The 22,240-nt window shown below is 40.8% G+C and overlaps 1 protein-coding gene across 1 annotated transcript in view; it reads right to left on the reverse strand.

The window, feature by feature from the left end:
• Nucleotides 1-13,467, reverse strand: part of Nell2 (neural EGFL like 2) — a 343,938-nt gene extending 330,471 nt beyond the window's left edge. Inside the window, exon 1 of the mRNA XM_006974326.4 lies at nucleotides 13,121-13,467. The gene's annotated coding sequence lies outside the window, so the exon portion shown is untranslated. The remainder of the gene's footprint in view (nucleotides 1-13,120) is intronic.
• Nucleotides 13,468-22,240: the final 8,773 nt, after the last annotated feature.

Consider the following 22,240-nt stretch of genomic DNA (forward strand, 5'->3'; position numbering starts at 1 on the left):
TTTGGAGAACCTAAATCAAATGAGGATTAACATTTTTTTCTTCTGGTTTTTTTTTTGTTTGTTTGTTTTGGTTTTTTTGGTTTTTTTTTTGAGACAGGGTTTCTCTGTGTAGTTTTGGTGCCTGTCCTGGATCTCACTCTGTAGACCAGGCTGGCCTTGAACTCACAGAGATCTGCCTGGCTCTGTCTCCTGAGTGCTGGGATTAAAGGCGTGTGCCACCACTGCCCAGCCTGAGAGTTAACATTTTTAAGTGGTTTCACATGTGCCTATCAATGATCAACTTACAACAGTTGAATCATTTAGCAAGTTTTCTGCACATGTGTCCACTTCAAGATTTGGATGAACACTCCTCACAGAAGAAATCAATTTGCCTTATGTCCTCCAAGATCCCCTTACACAACACAAATAAACTCAAGGAAAGTTACTGATAAAAACTCCATTGCCTTCTCACTGAATTTCGCTTTCATTTTCTGCTACGTGTTTGGATAATTGAAATGGTTGGGACTTAGAGATAGGCAAGCAGCAGCAATGACTTAATAGCATGAGTAATTCACAGAGCTAACATCAGGTCACAGGAGTGTGAAAACACATGCAGGAGGCAACCACACCATTTTCTTTCCAGAAACTGCTTCTAAAACAGCTGATATTAGGGACTGTTTATGAAATCTAAAATCTACTTAATTCAGAGGAAGAATAACAAATTTTAAGCCCCTTAATAATTATGCACAAAACAAAAATTTATTTATAACCAATCTTCAGAGTCTTGCTTCCTAAAATACCTCAACTATGTTATCATTTATCATTCCAGATTCAACCGTTGATCATACATCATAATGTAAATATTCTCATGCATTTTCATTATCACTTATAAACATAGTATTATGTCAATCACATGAAAGTGTGGAAATCTGGGTATTTCAGGTGTCTGTGAGATGGTCTTTCTGTATGTTGTGAATATGTGTTGCTGCCATTGGTTAATAAATAAAGCCGTTTGGGCCTATGGTAAGGCAGGATAAGAGCCAGGTGGGAAATCCAAACAAAGAGACAGGGAGAAGAAAGATGGAGTCAGCAGAGCCACTGGGAGCTGCTGGAGGAACAAGACGTAATGGAACAAAGGTAAAGCCATGAGGCATGTGGGGATACATAGATTTATAGAATTGGGTTAACTTAGGATATAATAGCTAGCTAACAATAAGCCTAAGCCATGGACTAAATAGTTTGTTATTAATATAAGCTTCTGTGTGGCTGCAGGACACAGGAAAACTTCCAGCTACAGGTGTCTTAAGATGTCACTTGGTTTAATTTTTTTATTTTTCTGCAAAGATGGGGAAACAGAAATTCAAAACCATTCTTGCCCCCAACACACACTAATATGGCTGATTATATAACTACTGTGATTTTCTTTAGTTCAAGCCAGTATGTGACACTGAAAGGTAATGATTCAACATTTTATACTTGGGAGTGAATGTTGTGTCATGTTAGAAACTGTTTATCATAGTAACACAAATCTTACCACTATAAGGTAGCTCACATTCATAGGAGACATGAATCAACTGCCCAAATGTCTTTCAAAGGGGGTTAGCAAATGCCAGCAGGTAGATGGCAAAGGAGCTGTCTCCTCCTAGAGATTCCAAAGGGAGAGCAGCCCTGCTGATGTCTTCCTTGTGAAACATTCCAGGTCTTACATCCAGTCACTTCAGTTCAGAACCCCTTCCCTTTGTTACCATAGGAGGTCACATTTATGATGTCCATTTATCTTACAGTAATGTAAACTATTTCTCTGATGAGTCTATCTGCACTCTCCCTGGCTCGTAATATCACGTACCTTAAGGGAAAAATCACAGATTCATAATTCCTTATCACAAAATAGAGATTTGGCTCCAACTGTTCCAGAAAACTCACTGAATAAAAGTGTTGTCTAAAAATAGGCTATGAATATATCTTATCTCCTCTTGGAGTTTACCATATTTGCTTCTAGTTTCTCAAAACACACATTGGGGAAATTGTTGTCTTTAGTTTGTGAACAAGAACAGATATTTCTACTTTAATGAAGTACTTTCAGAAATGAATTTCAAAGAGAAGGTAATATTACACAAGAAAAGAAAAGGAACTTTTCAGCTAAGTTGTGCCTCAGGATCCGTGATCCAAGGATACATATTTATATAACAGGACAATTACATGTATGGTTAAAGACTTTCAGTTCTTACTGCAAATAAAATCTAAAATTGGGGGTGGGAAAGGCATGGAGACATGGCTCAGTGGCTAACAGGTCTAGGTGCTCTTTCAGAGGACCAGGGTTTAGGTCTCAGCACCTACATGGTGGCTCAAAAACCATCTGTAACTCTTGTTCCAGGGGATCTGATGCCCTCTCTTGGCTGCTGAAGGCACTGCACACACACACACACACACACACACACACACACACACACACACACTGCACTTACATGCAGGCAAAACACTCATGCACATAAAATAAAATAAATCCAAGTTTTTCAAATACAAACTAGAAGACTCAGCACCCTTCGCCCAGGACTCAGCTGCTGCTGCTTCACCTCAGACCACCTCTTTCCTCACCAGGCATCAGTCGCTGAGTCTCTAGGAAATGATGACCTATGTGCAATATCAAGACCTTTGCTTTCATGTGTTTTCTTCACATGGAAGAAGAGCCTCCTCTAAGCATCTTGTCTATACACACTGTCCTATCACCCTGCAAGGCACTTGCTACTACCTGTATTTATTGTGATTCTCGTAAGTTTAGTGTGTATTTTCCCCACAATGCTTGTGAACTGCATGAACTAATGCCCTTCATCCATTGTAATTGTATATTAATTCACAGACTGTATATTAGTGCCCAGAAAATACTCTGTGCTTGATGAGGAGGCAATAAATGGTATACATTTGACATGGCTATGATAGTCCATATGTTTTTATTTGCTTAACTGATTTCATTATTTTCTTGTTATGCATGGCCAACGATAAAATTTAAAAGTAGAACTTTTCAAATTCCCAAGATCAGGTGTCAATCCAAATCCTTAAACTATAGAGCTTTGCTATTACTCTTGAATTTAGGAGCCGTTATCTGCAAATGCCTTACACAGAAAGAGGAAACTTAAGAGCAGAGACAAGAGTGATTTTTCCCAAGATAATTCCTACTTTTGCTCTGCTTCTATAAAACCAACATTTAAAGTACTAACATACGAAGGTTGTGTCCCACCAAGAACCTGATATCTGTTGCCTGCTCTAGAATTATGAAAGTTATCATTACTGCTTCCTAGACAGCTGTATGCTGTGCTATCCAACTTTGATTACTGGATATATGATTACATCTAAATCAAACACCAATTCTTTTCAACCAAACAAGTGCAATGTGCAATGATTCAGTCATCTGAGCATCCCAATCCCATCCCCTATCAACTGACAGACCACCATCCACCAAAACAAACTGTCTGAAAAAAAAAAAAAAAGACTACAGACCAAAATGGTCGAATCAGTGGTGTCAAAATATATAATTACATGCCAGAGCAAACACATTGATTATTTAATTTTGTGTACAGGCTAAGGCTTTCAGTGCCTCACATGGTGTTTGTAAAAGAGGTATAAATCAATATTGACTTGTGTGCCTCCATTATTGCGTAGCTGTCAGATGGAGCGCAGGCAGATTTGTAACCAAGTGACTGCAAGAACGACGTCAACCTCTCCATTTGGTCCATGAGGCCATCCGTCTCCAGGTGTACACTGCTCCACTTTGTACGTTCGTTACACTTGGTGGAGTTCTGTCCCAGCCCCAAGCTGAGCTCTGTGGCCTTGTTGTGAGTTACAGAGCTCTAAGATTTGGGTTACACTCAGTGTTAGAATAAACCTTAAAATTTTAATTTCTTCATGAGTCATTTACCTGACCTGAGCCCATCTCAATGGGACAGCCTATCCACTCCTTAAAGCTATGGGATCTTTAATAAATTTTAGGTACTTAGAATATATGGGAAATCTTCCCAGTTAACATAAAAAGTTCTTCCATTACAATTTTTAGCTTATTAAGTATGTGTGTGTGTGTGTGTGTGTGTGTGTGTGTGTGTGTGTGTGTGTGTACTTATACACACACTCATTCTTTAAATTTAAGTCTATAACAATACTTTAGGGCAGAAACATTTCAACTTTGACCAAGTCTGTGATAAGATAATAAATTTGGTAGGATCTAAGTATTTTTAAATTCTTTAAGTGAAATTAAAAAATAAGAAAGAAGAAACAAAATGGGGCTGCTTTCTCCCCCACTTCCAGTGCCCTTGTCTCTTCCTATAAAAATTCTGGAACCTCTGTGAAATGCTTTGGCTTGCTGCCCGAACCACGGCAATTTGACAAATCCCCTTTGCAAATATCCTTGCCGTGCCCTGAGCAGACAGCACACTTAGGAAGTCAAGCTCTTGCTTGCACATTCCAACATAAAAAATCCATCCTAAGTCAGTATGGCTCACAAAACACTACCTGACATGGTAGCTGCCTCTGCAATAAGGGCTCTGATGCACTGGCATTGGTACCAAGGTCCCAGCTCCCACTCACCGGTTGCCTGACTTTCAGTAAATTATCCGCGTTTCTTGAGGTTTCCGTATCGTCATTCATGAAAGCCAAATAACATTAGCCACTCCACACCACTATTGTGTGAATGAATTAAACAAATGAGTGAAATACCAGTTACACAGTATGCCTTGAAATATGAAAGTAGTAATAGTCACAATATGGTGTAAATTAATTTACTATTTCAAGTATAAGTAAAAGCATGGCCTTACTAACTACTGTGTGCTTAGATTCTTGACTGTGACCATGCCCTGCTCACCACTCTCAGATCCAGGCAGTGAAGGGGAGAAACATGAACCACAACTCGTCCAATCTTTTGCAGGAGTCTTCTAATTAGCACATTAAGTACATCACTCTTACAAATGTGCAATCCATACACACACACTGTTGTCTCAGACACTGACAACTTGGGTGAGTTTATGAATGTAAATGCATTACAAACTCATACTAATTAGACATAATTAAGAATCCCACATGTCAGTTGATTGATTTGGAGCTGGTACTTGAACTTCTTATTTAATAAATGGCTAATAAGTAGATTATATTCTGATATTAATCAACTCTGCAGGATTTGGGGTCAATTTATGATTCCATTACATGGATCCATTATAGCCAAAGAAAATCTCAAAAACGACTCTGCTTGCAAATATTTTACCTCTGTGTCTTCTGAACATATTTCCAAGAAATTTTTTGTTTGTCTTTTCAGGTTTGGGGAATTATAATGAAATTGGGAGATTTTGTTGTTTTGGGTAGAACTAACGTGAAAATCTTGAGGACACTAATTCAAATGGAAATTCAGGACAGATCTATGGTGGAGGGGGTGTAACCATTCTGAAGACTGTGCTTTTAGATTAGAAAGACACAGCTAACACTAGCCTTGACGAGCAATCATAGAAAAATGGAGGGAAGACCAGTATGCAGCACATCGTTAATCCCAGCACCTGGGAGGCAGAGACAGCGGGGCTCTGTGAGTTCCTGGCCAGCCTGGTCTACACAGTGAATTTTTTTAAGAAAAAAGAAATGCACTGACAGCCATAGAAATTATTGCAGTCATTACCTATCACTGCCATTATTATTTGAGGCTTCTAAAAATGCCCAGCGACTCAGCACCATCAGAACGGCAAGTGAGACTAAAAAACTATCATTATGCCACCTGTGACTCTCTTTAAAATGATTTCCAACTAGACACTATGTTCAGCCATCTTTACTTTTCTCAATAAATAATTATTTAAATAAAAACACCGATCTAAAAGCCTGTTAGCTCATTTCTGCTTGGAATCTGTTGTGTACTGATTCATGTTATTGGCTGGCCTATGGTTATAATTATCGGTATCTCCAAAATTATGTGATGAATGTGGTCTATTATGAAGTGGCAGTTTTGTGTTCTTTCTTATATGGCACTTTTATATGTAAGAAAGATGGAAAGGGGACCCTTTTAAAAAAAAAAAAAAAACTATCTCGCACAAGTACAGTACAAAGAATCAGAAGGACTGCAGCGCCATCTTGTGGAAGAAAGTACCAAGGAAAAACGCTTTGATCTCATTAGAAAAGAAACTGGATTGAATTTCACAGTCAATTCCTGCTTCATTTAATGATTGATTGTTTCAAAAATCTGTAGTCTGGAACATGTGTCAAGCAGTGAACATTTCCATTATACTCTGTAATCTAGAAGCCAGGTGATGTCTACATTACAAAGTCAGGAATATACAAGGTGAGTGTCTGTATTAGAGGTTTCCCAGGAAACAGAGAACCAATCAGAAAAGAGGATAAAGGCTGGGACAAGAATAAATGAGGAGGTCTCATCTTTTGCACTCCTCTTTTTAAAGGAAAGGAAATATGGAGTATGGCTAAGGCAGAGTTTCTAAAAACTTACTATGGGAATATATCCTGTAATATCCGTCATCAGAAAGAAAAGAACAAGCCAAAGATGTATGAGGAAAAACAAGATCAGAAGAAGGAGGGGCCTACATTTCTTCCTCTCGCCCAGTTCATCTGACCAATTACCAAAACACCACTGTGAGCTACTTGGTAGCCCTAGAAGAAAAACCAAATACCCTGTATACATCATCTAGCCCCTCCTCTGGACACTTAGAACCTACAGTCACCGACTATTTCAAGGCAGAAGAAAGCTCAGAAGGGCCAAGTGTGGCCTAAGCCTGTGTGAGAGCTCATACTACTTAGAGCTCACGGGATATTTCACAGACTCTTGAATGGAAGGAGAAAGGAACGGATATTTTCCATTCCTTTCCACAAGTCAGTGGGCTGACACAAATGTGCAATCCTGGGCGAACCTGACTCTCCAACACATCCTTCAATACACTTTCCTGAGTACTGCCCATCCCATAAGACCCAGGGGGGAATGAGAGTGCAGGGAAGCCCCGCACATCTGGAGAACTGAACACCCTCTCCTGCGGCGCTCCCCTGGCACTCTGTTCTCATCCTAACGTTTGTATTAGTTACTTTTCTCACTTCTGTGATCAAATACCTGAAAAAAATTAATATAAGGGAGAGGGGGTTTGTTCTGGCTCACAGTTTGGGGGTACAGCCCACCATGGCAGGGAGAGCCTGGTGGCAGGAAGCTCAGGGTTTGGGGTACAACCCACCATGGCATGGAGGGCATGGTGGCAGGAAGCTCAGGGTTTGGGGTACAGCCCACCACGGCAGGGAGGGCGTGGTTGCAGTGCTATAAGACACCACAGATCAGGAAGCAGAGGAAAAGGCTTCCTCCTTTCCCCCTTTTTATTCCAGGCTAGACCTTCACTAAAGCCCTGGGCAGTCCTTACGCCAATCCATTGGACCGTCAACATTGAGCCTTCTGAACTTAAGGCCCTCTGAATCATTATTAATAGCTACTTGCATTTGTAGTAGTAGTTGTGCTGGACCAAAGTGGTAAACACAGAAAAAAAAAACTATAAAGGTCTCTTAAGTCACCCACACCAGTGTCGATCCATTGTGCTGCTGGTTCACTTATTCAGAACTACCCTTTATCGGGCTTATGTTTGGGGGGTGTTCCATTCTGAATCTGTCCTTGTAATTCCACCCCTTGACCAAACAGATCAAATTTGTTTCCATTTTAACATATTTTGTCCAATTACAACTCTGTAGGGGTGAGAATTAAAGAGTTTTCCCCTCTTTTTTTTAAACAAAGAAAACTAAAGAAGCAGCTTGCTTCCAAGATGGGAACCCCAGCCCCTCCCCAACTAAAATAAAACTAGAAGACATAATAATTTCCAGGAAGATGCCCTGAGTCTCAGTGTGGTCTTCTTGGCTCCTACATCCCACACACACCCTTGCTTGAAGCATAAACGTCTGGTTGCAGCAGATTCAAGCAGCAGACATGGGAAGAAATTCTGAGAGATGCAGGAAGGAGGAAGGAGGTATGAGTGTGTGTGCAATGTGTGAGTGTGTGTGCATGTGAAGATTGTGTGAGAGGTGCAGGAAGGATGTGGCATGTGTGAGTATGTGTGCAATTTGTGTGTGTGTGTGTGTGCAATGTTGCAAGATATTTGGTCACATTGTGTGAAAATGCATCTGTCTTTCTTCACCTGCCTAAGTACCTTCTGATTGGTTTAATAAAGAACTGAATGGCCAATAGATAGGCAGGAGAGAATAGGTGGGACTTCCTGAGAGAGGAACTCGGGGAAGAATCTGAGAGGCAGGGGATTCGCCAGACAGATACAGAGGAAGTGGGACATACAGTACTGAAGAGAGGTAATGAGCTACATGACAGAATGTAGATTAATATAAACGGGTTATTTTAAGTTAGTAGAGCTAGTTGAGAACAAGCCTAAGCTAAAGGCCAAGCTTCCATAGTTAAAAAGTCTCTATGTCATTATTCAGGAGTTGGAGGTCCAAAGAAAGGCAGTGCAATGTGTGAGTGTGTGTGCATGTGGAGCCCAGAGGTCAACCTTTTGTTTCCTGGGGAGCCATCTATCTTGGTTTTTTGAATTTTGGTTGTTTGCTTGCTTGCTTGCTTGCTTGCTTGCTTGCTTGCTTGCTTGCTTGCTTGCTTGCTTGCTTGCTTGCTTGGACATAGGGTCTTCGACTGGCTTGAAGCACCAAGGATTTGCCTGGCTCTATTTCCCCTGCATTGGAATCACAAGTGCCTCTATCATTCCTGGCTTCTTATATGGGTGCTAGGAATCAAGCTCAGGTCTTAGCTTGCACCACAAGCACTTGAAAGGTCGAGCTTTCTGCCCCAGACCTATACTTTGGGGGTTTGTGGGAGTTTTTTGGCCATATTTAGGGACTCGCCCCCACATCAACATGCTAGACCACACAAAGAAACAAAAATCATTTACCAACTTCTAAGCAACAATTGAATGTGATGGTTTCTAAAGGAAAGTAGAAAGTGCAAGATGGGCAACATCTGCTGTAGCTCAGAGGATGGCAGGCGAAGGTTGCCAGTGTGCCCTTGCTGTTATGTACACAGATCGAACATCTACACCCTAGCAGCTCCGTTTTCTTAGGTGAAGACCAATGGTTTCATAAGGTGGCTTGCAAGGAAGAAATAAACAGGTATAAGAGTATAAAGCACGATGCTTTTCGCTCTCAGGAGGTCAAGGATTTAGGCATCACACACAAAACACATTGCTGAAGGGAGAAATTCATTTTACAACACACTTTAAAGCTCTCTAATTGAAAATGCCACTCAGACACGCAACACAAAACATGAAGCATGAAGTTCATGTCGCCATCTGCTTCGTAACTACTGTTGTGATTATACAAGACAGTGGCTCAAGGGTCCCATACAGTAAGTACTGTTTTATTAGTTCCCTTTCAACATAAAAACATTGTGAATATGTGTCTCATTTCCATGGACAACCTATCAGTCATTCCTGAAATTCAGTCTCTACCTCTGGAAGGCAGTAAAACCATCTCATCAGGTCATTTCAGTAGGTGAAATATCTAAAAGATATAATTAGCAGTTATAAGTGGTTGCTAAATCTCTTGCCATTAACTTTGCTGTATTGTTATGTAAACTGCATATCCAGTCTTCCAACTTTCAGAGAATTCCTCAAACTCAAATTTAAATAAACACATTATGTTTAAATCTTAGTGTTGTATAACAGAAAACTGCTAATGTGATTAAAAATAATTTTATTATAATGATATTTTTAAATCGAATATTTGCTGAAACTGTCAGCTTTGGAGTTTTGGTAATAAATCACAATTATCCCTTTATATTCTAGTTTGTTCTTCAACAAAAATTTAGTTTCCAAAAGGAAAATCTAATTTTACCAATACAAGAATAGCAGTGTGGCTGTCTAGAGAGGCCTGGGACCGCCACATGAGACAGGAGAGCAGCAGGCTCTTTGGCAGCTCTGGGGTATTTCAGCTGAAAACGTGAGGGCAGTGTGTTCTGTGCTTTATTTTATCACCTTCCTATCAATTTCCCACTTGAATACCCTCTAAACTTGCACATCATTCTTTATTGTATTTCAATCTGGGAGGCAAGTACCTTAATTAAAAACCTGGAATGACCAAGAATTCTGGTTCCACTTCTAGCACTGATGCAGTTCTTGGTCTGTCGTTAATTAAAATAGGGTAATAGCCTAATTTCGAGAACAAGTCACCGTGTGCCCTCCGAGTCATGTTTAAATCTCTCCCCCTTCCCATTGCTGGTGCCCAGAAAACATTCAGGGACCTGAATTTATCATTAAGTACAACTGCTTCTACTAAATGATCTCATATTAACTAGAATTCCGTAGGAAATGATCCTAAAACAACTTGTTTTCTTCCCACAAATTCTGCTTATTCCCCTCACAACACGGCGCTAATGGCCCCTTGGAGAGCCTGTGAAAATAATTTCTCCTAGTTTGGGCCCCTGCAATCATGTCAACAAGGCCAAAATGGCTAAGAACTGAGTTCTAGAAGACTAACGCCTCTGAATGAATAGTTCCAGATCATCAGTTACAGGTCCAGAGAAGAATCCAATCCAAGTCTGACTGAAGAGAACGGAGACTGGAAAGACCCTGACATTTGCTGCTATGGACGCCAAACAATAGCTACTGGGGGGCGGAGGCAAGAGAAGCTTCTCTTCTGGGCTGAGCAACACCATTCCCATAGAGAGGAAGCAGGCTTGAATGCTGATGCAAAGAGAAAAAGGGAGTACGCCAGAGTTCTTGAGGAAACGAAGAAGCAGAATCCAGTGCACAGGGAAGAGAGAGTTCTAAAGTGGGGACAGAGACAACCCCCTGTGCAAGGACACAGGGGTAAGGAGCGCCTTGGTGAGGAAGGATCTTCTGAGAGCTCTCGTTGTCTCCCTGAGGTAAGAAGCAAAGTGCCATCAAGGGACAGGAAGGAGTTGCAAATCTGAGAAAATGAAATGATGTAGCATCGTCTAGAGATCTCTGTGAGAGAGTAAACGTTAGTCAATAAGGAAACAAGAGCTGTCAACTGAATTTCCCAGAGCTGTTAAAGATTCCCCCTGAAAAAGACTGTCGAGGAAATTAAGAGATCCATCTATTGGGTTCCTCTGCAATCACTGGCTGCGAACTCAGGGAACTTATATTGACTGCTTATGGTGTGTCGGACACTGGCTTAACCTTTTGATTTTATAAATGCTTTAAGCCCACAACCTCCCCTGAGATATGAGAGAAATTGAAGCTAACAGCAGCTAAGAAGCTCATCCAACACCAGATGCCTGGTAGTCATTGGACTATTGTGAGGGCAGGTCCAGAGCATCCACCCTTCTTCACCAATCACAGTACATCTATGCAAATCACTGAGGTGAACCAGGCAGAGACTCGGGCAAGGAAGCCGGAGGTGTTTACAAATAAATGGACAATGTCATCTGAGCTTGACAAATGAAGTGAAGGCCGGAGCTGGAGGGTGGGGCAGATATTTAAAAAAAAAAAAAAAACAATGTCGGTCACTAGACCGCAACTGTCCAAGTGGTTGAAAACTGTCTTGGAAGCAGTGAGCTGAAAATAATAGCAGTTACTGACTGCATGTTAGAAATTGACATTTTAAGGCTGATACACTCATTCATAATAGCAAACCATGAGAGTTAGCAGCTATGGTTATGAAGGGGGACAAAAAATGTTGTTACAGAAAAGGTCAGGGAACTGAAAAGAGTCCAATGCTAGATTATTCACATGACCCAGGGAATGTACAGACAGAAAGATGTTAAACTCTTCACCAAAAGGAGACAGTTGACACAGACATCAGTAGACAACTTCAGCATGGAAGGGTGAGGCAGTCAGATGGTCACACCCCCAACAAGGGTCCCAACTCTGCCAAGATTACCGTGAGCTTTCTTGCTGCCCCACACCATGGGCCTCCATGAGCTAGGGATATTTTCTGGATAAAGGGGTAAAAAGATGATCCAGTTCCATCCCCAGACCTGGGATGATGTGGATGCTATTACTTTTAACTTTTAAAAATTGTTATGTCATAGGTAAAACTAACTATTGGAATTATGATTCCCCATCTCAAAAGAGAACTTTTGGCTAATATTAGATGGTTGGTTTGAGTTGGTGATTATTTCCCAAGATTTGTATGGCATTTTGGGAAAACACTTTCTTCTGTGTAGTGAACTGTTTCCTGTCCTATTAAGTGTAATATGATGTAAAAGCCATTGCTAATTTTCTGTGGTCAAGAAGGTTTATGAATGCCTGAAAGGGCCCAGTGGAAAACACACCTCAAAGAACTTTGGCACTCAGGAACAGACTGACTCTTCGACATCATCGTCCAAGACCCTACATGATGTCATTATTTCTCATACTGAACTTTGACCTTAGGAACCCCATCACATTCCCACCTGAATCCTCAACAGCACAGCACTTAACACCGTACTGAGTGACCTTGGGAATATTTTTCAAAAAAAAAAAATTGCCCCTATTTGTTCAGTAGAGCAAAGTGGACAATCGGGTGGTTTGAAACAGAATATGCCTAATTAAAATATTATTTATTATTTTATTAAAACTGGTGTTTTCTTAAAAAGAAAATGTAATGGCAAAATCTTATCCAGTACAATTTTAAATTTTTCCATTTGTTTATTTTGTGTGGATGGGGGTCACAAATGTGCAGGTAGGTCAGAGGATAATTTGCAGGAGTTTTGGCTCTCACCTTCTTCCATACCGATCTGGCAATCAAACTCGGGTGTCAGGCTTGAAGGCAAGTTAACTTACCCACTAAGCCACCTTGCCAATCACCAGTGCAATTTTTTAAAGGTATCAGCTAACTTTTCCTAAATATACTGGTGTATTTTAAACACAATAATAAAACAGTAAGGCCTGGTAGCTGCAGTTAATACCTAAATACTTCATAATTACACCTAATAATTAAATATGTTTAAACTATGTTTAAATGCACACTCATTTATATTAAAAATGACAAATGTTGTCTAGAGTTGTTCTATTAATAACAAGAAAGCTATTTATATCATCATTATATTAAACTCAAAAAGAAATCTGAGCATTCCTCCGTTAGACTAAATTTTGCCAATGTTATTTAAATATGCCTTAAAAACCGTAAACATCCTAGAAAATCGTTAAGTATACTACCCGTGTAACCCAAGACTGTTACCAGTGATTTAAATATTTACCTTGAGGAAATATAAAATATCCGGAGCTCTTTCCGGGAGTCAAGTTTGATAAGCCACTTTGGGCATTTGGAGGACCACACAAAAATAAATTTTGCTCTTGCTGCCACATCATCTGGGTACGTATATTTGATTCTTTCTGAAACTTCAGTAACGGACTCTACCCCGGAGCAGCCCAAAGACTACACTCGGCAGGTCTGAGAAGTCATCTTCAGCTAGGGCAGTGCTAATGGGCAGAATCCACGGGCACCTAAAGGGAAGCTACAAGGGTGACTCTGGGTGGTGTCACAACACCTTCCTTCCCTGGGCAACATCTACCCGGCTTTGAGGAAGTTCCGCCCGCAGAGGGCGGAGCCTCTTAGGGACCCACCCGGGTCTCAAGAGGACAGCTGCTTCAGGCTGCCCTCTTCAGGCGATGGAAGGAGATGGCCTGGGGATAAGTCTTTTCATCGCCAACCTAAAAATGTGGCTAAAGAGATGCCCCATGAATGGAGGGAGTGACATCCCGAATTGGAAGCAGATGGAGATGCCTTCTGTTCCACTGATACCTGGCACGCTCAGCAGAGAATGCCCTTTCTGCCTGGGTTTCTGGCGTTCCACACATCCACAAGGGGCGTGATACACAGAAGAAGAAAAACTACCTCAGAACAAGAAAATAATAGACCACTTGGGACCTCGGAATCCATAGGAAATCAATTCCAGGACCTTTGTGGTAGATGCTCAAGTCCTAGCGTAAAATAAAATTACAAGGATATTTGCATAGTTTGTGTACATGTCACTAAAACAATGTAAACTGCCATGTCAGAGATGCTGCATTGGAAACCCTCAGCCAAACCTTAGCAGAGCTCGAAACTCAAGTGTGGTGGTTTGAATGTAATTGCCCCCATAAGCCTATATGGAATGGCACTATTAGGAGGTGTGGCTTTGTTGGAGGAAGTGTGTCACTGTGGAGGTGGGCTTTGAGGGCTCATGTATGCTCAAACCATGCCTAGTGTCTCAGTTTACTTCCTGTTGCCCTCAGATCGAGGATGTAAAATTTTCAGCTCCTTCTCCAGCACCATGTCTGACTACATACCATCATGTTCTACCATGATGATAATGGATTGAACCTCTTGAACTGTAAGCCACCCAATTAAATGTTTTCCTTTAGTTAAGAGTTACCATGGTCATGGTGTCTCTTCAAAGCAATAGAAAACTAAGACACCAAGAAAGTGTGGGAGGAAGGATTGTAGGAGCCAGGGGGTTTGGGGACACCAGGAGAACAAGGCCCACAGAATCAACTAAGCGGGGTTCATGAGGGCTCATAGAGACTGAAATGGCAATCATGGAGCCTGTATGAGTCTGTTCTAGGTTCTCTACATGCATGCTCTGGCTGCGTAGTTTGATATTCTTATAGGACTCCTAAAAGTGGGAGAGGGGAGTGTCTCTGAGTCTTTTACCTGCTCATGGAACTTTACCTCCTACTGGGTCTCCTTGTCCAGCCTTGATGTGAGGTGAGAGCCAAAACTCCTGCCTAGTCTTATTGTAACTTTGTTATGCCATATTTGGTTGATATCCCTGGAAAGCCTGCTCTTTTCTGAAGGGAAATGGAGGAGGAGTGGGTCTGGGGGAGAGGGGAGGTGGGGAGGGACTGGGAGGCAGGAAGGAGGGGAAACTGAAGTAGGGATGTAATATATGAGAGAAGAATTTTTAAAAATGAAGGAGAAAAAAAGAGATGCTGCAATGTTGCTCGGCAAATCAGCAGATTACAGAGAACCAACTATATTTAACACCTCCAAGATTTAAGCTTTAATCTCCTTCTCTGGAAATGAAATATTTAATACCAGAAAGTGCCACAAAATTAGAATGAAATTGATAAAAAAAAAAGAAGTTATATATGGTTTTGAAGTTTTTACCTAATGTGATGCAATAGGAATATGTGTGATGACATTCACTGTTGTTTCCAGCTTTTGTTATTAGAATCTGCTGTCTGTCAAATTCTACCCAGACTCCAGACCAATGGGAGCCAGAAGCAGTGAAACAGGAGATGTGCCACAATATCTGCTCTCCTGGACCTGCTACATTTGTACTTCTTACATATATTTTTTTAAATTATTTTATTATTTTACATGTATGGTTGTTTTGCCTTTATGTGTGTCTGTGCATTGTGTGTGTGCAGTAATGCCAAGGCCAGAAGAGGGTTTTGGATCCGCTGGAACTCTTCCCTCATGGGTTTTTACTTGTTGTTACAAACATCGTTCTCTGACTTCTTTGTCTACTTTTCTGCCATTATGTAGCCATTATGTCCACTGGAACTCCCATGTGTGTGTCTGATAACTTTGATTCCCTCAAAGTGCTGAGAGCCTCATCTGTAGTGATATTGTGTTCCCCAAAATATTGTGCACCCTAATAAACTTATCTGGGGTCAGAGAACAGAACAGCCATTAAATATAGAGGCCAGAAAATGGTGGCACACATGCCTTTAATCCCAGCATTCCAGAGGCAGAGATCCGTCTGGATCTCTGTGAATTCAAAGCCACACTAGAAACTGCTAGGCGTGGTAACATGAGCCTTTAATCCCAGGAAGTGATGGCAGGAAGCAGAAAGGTATTTAAGGCATGAACTAAAGCATGGTTAAGCTTTAAGGCTTTTGAGCAGCACAGTTCAGCTGAGAGGCATCCAGTCTGAGGAAACAGGATCAGCTGAGGAATTGGAGAAGTGAGGTTAGTTGTGGCTTGTTCTGCTTCTCTGATCTTCCAGCATTCACCCCAATACCTGGCTTCAGTTTTGTTTTTATTAATAAGACCTTTTGAGATCCGTGCTACACTCCTCCTCAATTGTAGTTGCCCAGATCAGCACAGAAGGCAGCAGGTGTGGTTGGAGGAGTGAAGATACCCAACTAATGCCTTCGAGTTGCTTTCCAAGAACTGGTCACTTCTTGATCTGCGGTCCATCGGTTTTGTCTTCTAAGTATCCCAGCATCAACCACATCTACCTCTTGTTTGATGACTCTAATCACACTTGATACTGCCGTGGAATACTGACTTACAACATATGCTTAGAGTTTTGCATTTAGCTTGGCATTTTGTTTGTTCCTGTAATGACGAAGCATTTCCAGTGGTCTATTTGTTTTCCCTCCTGAAACTCTAGCACACAGTTCCAGATGGCAAGATGGGAGAGGTGCTGCAGGTCCCCAAATTGCAAAAGATACTAAGTGGTTCACACAGATGTTAACTAGAATTTAAACCTCATCAGAGATGTATTGTAACAGCTAGACACTGGCACTCACTTTCAAGGCTACAGTGAGTGTGGGATTCCTTTCTTCTCTTATATTTCTACCGTTTCTACCACTGTTGATTCACAAATTAATAAAACTGGATGAGCAGGAAAGTTAATTAATTTGACTAGGTTCTTGCCAATATTGCTTGAAACAAATTTTCAAATGTTGTACTGACATGTTCTATCCCACAAAATAAGCACTGTCTCTATCCAAACCGTGATAACAGCAAATTTGTCATAGCGATCAATTAATGAAAATTAGTGGCTCAGTTTCTTTGAATTAAACATCAAAAGACTAGATGCTGGAAAGGCTGACAATCCTTCCCAGATCCACACCATAAAACTGCAACTCAGAAAAAATACTTTTCTGTGAGTTTACTGATTCCTAAAGTCACTGTCATCAAGTTTTGACATAAAATACTTCAGGCACCCAATTTGGAAAACAAATAGCCATTAAATGTCCAGAATGTCTCTTGCTGTAGATGTCTTAATAACAGAATAATGTTAATGTGTTTCTCTCTGCCTCCTTCTCAAAAAAATTAGACAGTTCAAGGTGTGTTTATTCATTTTTACAAATATATTTCCCCATTCTGTCAAAAAGAAAAACATAATTCAACTGAAGTGTATCAGAACTGTGCTTCCTCATGACATATTATGTGACAAGCTGTAAATAAAATGAACTTTTTATGAATACATTATGCGTGGGATATGTTCCCAGGGTTGCATATAAAGAGTACTTTAATGGCATACATTTTTCTAGGTAACCAAAAGCATGTTGCTATTTCAGTAATGCCTGAACTGAATATAAAACAATTTGAAAGTGTCCTACTACAAACTCAATTGGCCCAGCCCCTGAAATATTGATATGACAACACAGTAGTAAGCTTGGTTCAGAAAATTATTCCTTCAGGGAATGATGTTAGCAACTACAGACATTTCCTCAAACATGCTTGATGTATTTAATACTCTATGAATTAAATTTTTGTTTTAATGTCAGATTAAGTGGTGTCAGTCACCCTGTGCCCTTTACATATAGACTAACACACAATTATTATTTTACTAAGCTGTATAAAATGATAATTTATTTTATATGATCAACTAATCAATCATATAAAGGACTAAGAAACAAGAAGCAGGGCCATAAATTTCATAATTTAACAAAGGAAGTATCAAAACAAAAACTATGCATCATGTAAAAATGCCCCAGTATAACATCATATTTTAAAACTGTCTATAAATTTTATGTGAAGAATAATCCTAATTTCACTAAAAAAAAATAAAATAGACTCTTATAGAGACTTGAAGAAACCTAAATAACTGGTAACTGTGGCTGTATTCTGGAGAATGACCACTGTGTGTATTATTCTTTTTCCCCGTTCTATGTAATTCCTTTTCATTTTTATAACTTCCAAAATATTTTTATATATAGATTATTATAGAGTTATTGTATAGATTACTATATTTATATGTAGGTTTTTAATAAATAGATATGATGATTAGTCAGGAGTACTTGTAATACCACTCCCATTTAACATAATAATAATAGTCGGTTCTCACTACTTAGGACCTACAACCTACTTAGTCCTAGGTTCTTGGCTCCAGGATAGGGATAGGTATGACTGTCACGATGTAGAGAGGAACTTATGGCCAAGAAGAAAGTGGTTGGTTACTCCCAATGTCATCTGTGCCACTGCTACACCAGTGAGCATGTCTTGTCAGACCAGTCCTTATTGTGGTTCTCAGGTTTCGCACCTGGAGAAGACTGGTGATTACTGTTCACTTCTGGCAATGTGCATAGCCCCTTCCAGAACTATGAAAGGTCACCAGTAGGGATGAAGCTCCCAAGTCAGTACCAGCTTCACATCTCCGTGATCTTTGACTCAAATATGTGATCTCTTCAGCAATAAGGTCTTACTGTCAAGTTTTGGATAAACCAGAGGTTGGCAATATCTTGTAATACTTGGGAATTAATGGGTCCTCCCTAATCAACAACTCCCAAAAGAGGTGACCTGGGCTTTTATTTGTTAAAAAAAATCATCTCCATAAAAAATATTTTATTAAATAAATTTCTTGAGTTCTTCCTGGTGTTATTATAGGCATAAGGTAAACAGCAGGAAATAGAATTAAGTGGATTTTGTACATGAAGCTGAAGGACTGGAGTTTGGAGGATCAAAAGTAGAGGTTTCTAGTAAGAGTTCAGAGGGAGCCTCAAATCTAGACTTGAGGTGTTCATGAGACATGAACTTAAGGACCACTGCAGGGCTTGGAGAAAAGGAGTGTCCTGATCAATTTAACTTTAAAGAGGCATCCTGGCTGCTGTGATCAGAATAGATGGTGGAATTGTGGGAGAAGCCGGGAGTTATTTTAGAGACTAGAGGAGAAATAAAGGTCATTTTGATCCTAATGCTACCAGCCGGGTGGAAAGATAGGGGTCATATAAACATGTACAGGATTGGAGAGTGTTCAAAACAAAGTTATGTACTTGTGTATGAAAGGTCAAGTATCTAATGACTAAATGTCTCGATTTTCTATGTTAGTGGTCTTAATTTTAAAAGATTTATTTTTGCATAGAAATAATTATGCATTGGGCTTTTATCTTAGGTCAGAACTAACAATGCCCTTGGAATTCCCCAATTTGTGCCATTAGTTTATTTCCCACACTGCATATTCTTTTCCTAGTCCTCAAAGAATTATTTTCATGCACCCTGTGAATACAGAAATTATCTGAGAGACAATACAGTTGTCCTTTAAATATTCTAGTTTTAAGTGAGGAAGCAGAATTATTACATCCCAGTTAAAGTACTATCCATGTTTTTAGTTAGCTGGGCTGACAATGTGGCCACATGATGACCCTCAGGTAAGGCTGTATTAAGAGTAATGTCAGTGCTGCCTCCAGGGGCCATATTGATATGAATGACTTGTACTGCCACCTGAGGGCATGTTGATGTCCTTGGCCTGTGCCACTGCCAAGGGCTATGATAGCATCAGTGAACTGTACAGTGGCAGAGGACCGTGTTGATGTCCCTGTCCTGTGCTGCCACCAGAGACCATGCTGAGATCCATGGCAAATGCCAGCGCCAGAGACCATGTGAGTGTCTGCGGTCTGTGCTGTGACCAGAAACCATGTATGAGTGCATGATCCATGTTTCCGCTAACGGTAAAGGGCATGGAAGCTACTTTTGCCATGGCATTGATGGCTGCAAACTCACAATTGAGAAAAAGATATAGAAAGATTTTGTGATAACCACTACCCCCATCCCACCCTACCCCCAAAAAGCAACAGCCTAGACAGAAAGCCATCTAAGAGACTGCTTAGAAATTGTGATAAGGATGCTGAAGTGTGGCTCTCTACAGTTGATGGCTTCTGACGGGGTGTATGTAGGGAAGGATTCAGTTTTCTTTAAGGAACTGGCCATGGGGAGTTTGACCATGCTCCGGTGAGCATATGAGCAACACAAACTGAACTTGTTGTTATTGGTGGTGGTGGTCTTCTTCTCCTCCTCCTCCTTCTCTTCCTTCTCCTTCCTCTTCATTTTGGGAATCAAGGTCACAGGGTGGGGAATAGACCTGGGATGACTGGGAAGTGAGTTTGCCTGAAGAGGCTGCATGACTTAGGAACAACATAAATGTAGTGCTTACAGTTATAGAGGCTGGAAGGTTCTCAGTCCAGTCACCATCAGGCTCTGTGTCTGGTGAGAGCCCACTCCTCACAGACAGGAACTTCTATGCTTTAACACAGCAGAAAGAACTAACAGCCTCCGTAAAAAAGACCCAATCTCCCCGAGGGTGGACACTCATGATTGTAGCATGAATCTTAAAAGGTCTTATTAATAAAAACAAACCTGGAGCCAGGTATTGTGGTGAACGCTGGAAGATCAGAGAAACAGAACCAGCCACAGTCAACCTCACCTCGTCAATTCCTCAGCTGATCTTGTTTCCTCAGACTGAAAGCCTCTGAGTCCTCATCCAGAATGGATCTCAGCTGAACATCTGCTAAAAGCTAAAAGCTTAAGAAGGCTCTAGTTCCTGGGCCTCACGCCTTATATACCTTTCTGCTTCCTGCCATCACTTCCTGGGATTAAAGGTGTGTGTCACCATGCCTGGATGTTTCCAGTGTGGCTTTGAACTCACAGAGAACTCACAGAGATCCAAATGGATCTCTGCCTCCAGAATGCTAGGATTAAAGATGTGTGTGCCACCACTTTCTGACCTCTATGTCTATCTAGTGGTTGTTCTGTTCTCTGACCCCAGATAAGTTTATTAAGGTACACAATATAATGGGGGACACAATATCACCACACATGATCCAATAATATCTCCAATCTGACCATATCTGACCATAATATCATCACCTTGGAGTCTCAATATCTGAATTTAGGGAGACACCAACATTCAGACCACAGTGCTTAGAGCCCCTAGGTCCTGTGATTATGCACTTGCAAAGGAAAGGAATCTTGCAGAGATGATTAAGGTTAAGGACCTCCCTGTGGTGGGGGGATTACCTAATTATGCGACAGTTTGGTCTAATCACTGCATAGTCTTGAAGAGAAGAGAAAGTTTCTAGTTGTTATCAGAAAAGCCAAGAAAGGGCAATGTAAAAAAAAAAAAGATTTTTCTTGGTTTTTGTTTTTATTGTTTGCTTCTTTGCTGGCTTTGGTAACAGATAAAGGAAGTCACACACCAGGGGAAGGGGCATTTCCAGAGGGCATCAACTAAATGGGCAAGAGCCACCCTAAACGTTACAGTCCCATCCTATGGTCTGGGGACCCAGCCAGGACAAACAGGAGGCATATGTAAATGCCACATCACAAACGACCTCTCTCCCGCTCCCCTTATCATGAAGGACTGAAACCAGGGACCCAAATGACCCTTCCCTTCTTATCTGTGTCAAGTATTTTGTCACAGCAGTCACAGCAAGAAAGCTAACACACCTAGTAATCCCATGCCCAAGGAATTTATTTGTCGAAGAATAATTACAATATTTGCCTAGGCAAAGTTTTATTTGTAATGTTCATAGCATCTTCACTAATAATAGCCTCCGATGGAAAATACCTAAGTGTCCATTAACAATGAACACACAGTGTTCATGGTTTGTCCACACAATGGCATGCTGCTTGACAATGGGAAGCAGTGACCCAATTGCAGGACTCTTGAAGTCTCACAGCTAAGCAAAGGACACCAGACACAGAAAATGGCACACAGCATGAAATGCCACACAACAGCCATTCACACTGAGGGAAAGATTGGTGGCTACTTGGGGAGTGTCAATGAGTATTAACTGGGAAGAAGAACAAGGGAGTGTTTTAGAGTTGGGTGGGTTCTGAAGCTAGAGTTTTCCTGCCTGGCCCACAGTCAGGACAAATCTCTGTCACCCGCCAGTCCCACAGCTGCTCAGACCCAACCAAGTAAACACAGAGACTTATGTTGCTTATAAACTGTATGGCCATGGCAGGCTTCTTGCTAACTGTTCTTATAGCTTAAATTAATCCATTTCCATAAATCTATACCTTACCGGCGTCTTTACACGCTGCTTGTCATAGCGGCGGCTGGTAGTGAGTCCTTCTGCCTTCCTGTTCTTTCTTTTCTCCTCTCTGTTAGTCCCGCCTATACTTCCTCCTGCCTGACCACTGGCCAATCAGTGTTTTATTTATTGACCAATCAGAGCAACACATTTGCCATACAGAACATCCCACAGCAGGGTTCTGTGTTCTCATTGTGTGTTGTCCCCTGGAGTACACACTTCTCAACATTCATCAAACTGCACAGTTAACATATTTTTAAATTATATAAATGGGAATAAAAATACTAAAGTTAAGTAAATGGCTGTAAGCAAATTACAGAGTAGGATGAGAGAAGAGGGACTTT

The sequence above is a fragment of the Peromyscus maniculatus genome, chromosome 20 (assembly GCF_049852395.1).
Source record: "Peromyscus maniculatus bairdii isolate BWxNUB_F1_BW_parent chromosome 20, HU_Pman_BW_mat_3.1, whole genome shotgun sequence".
NCBI lineage: Eukaryota > Metazoa > Chordata > Mammalia > Rodentia > Cricetidae > Peromyscus > Peromyscus maniculatus.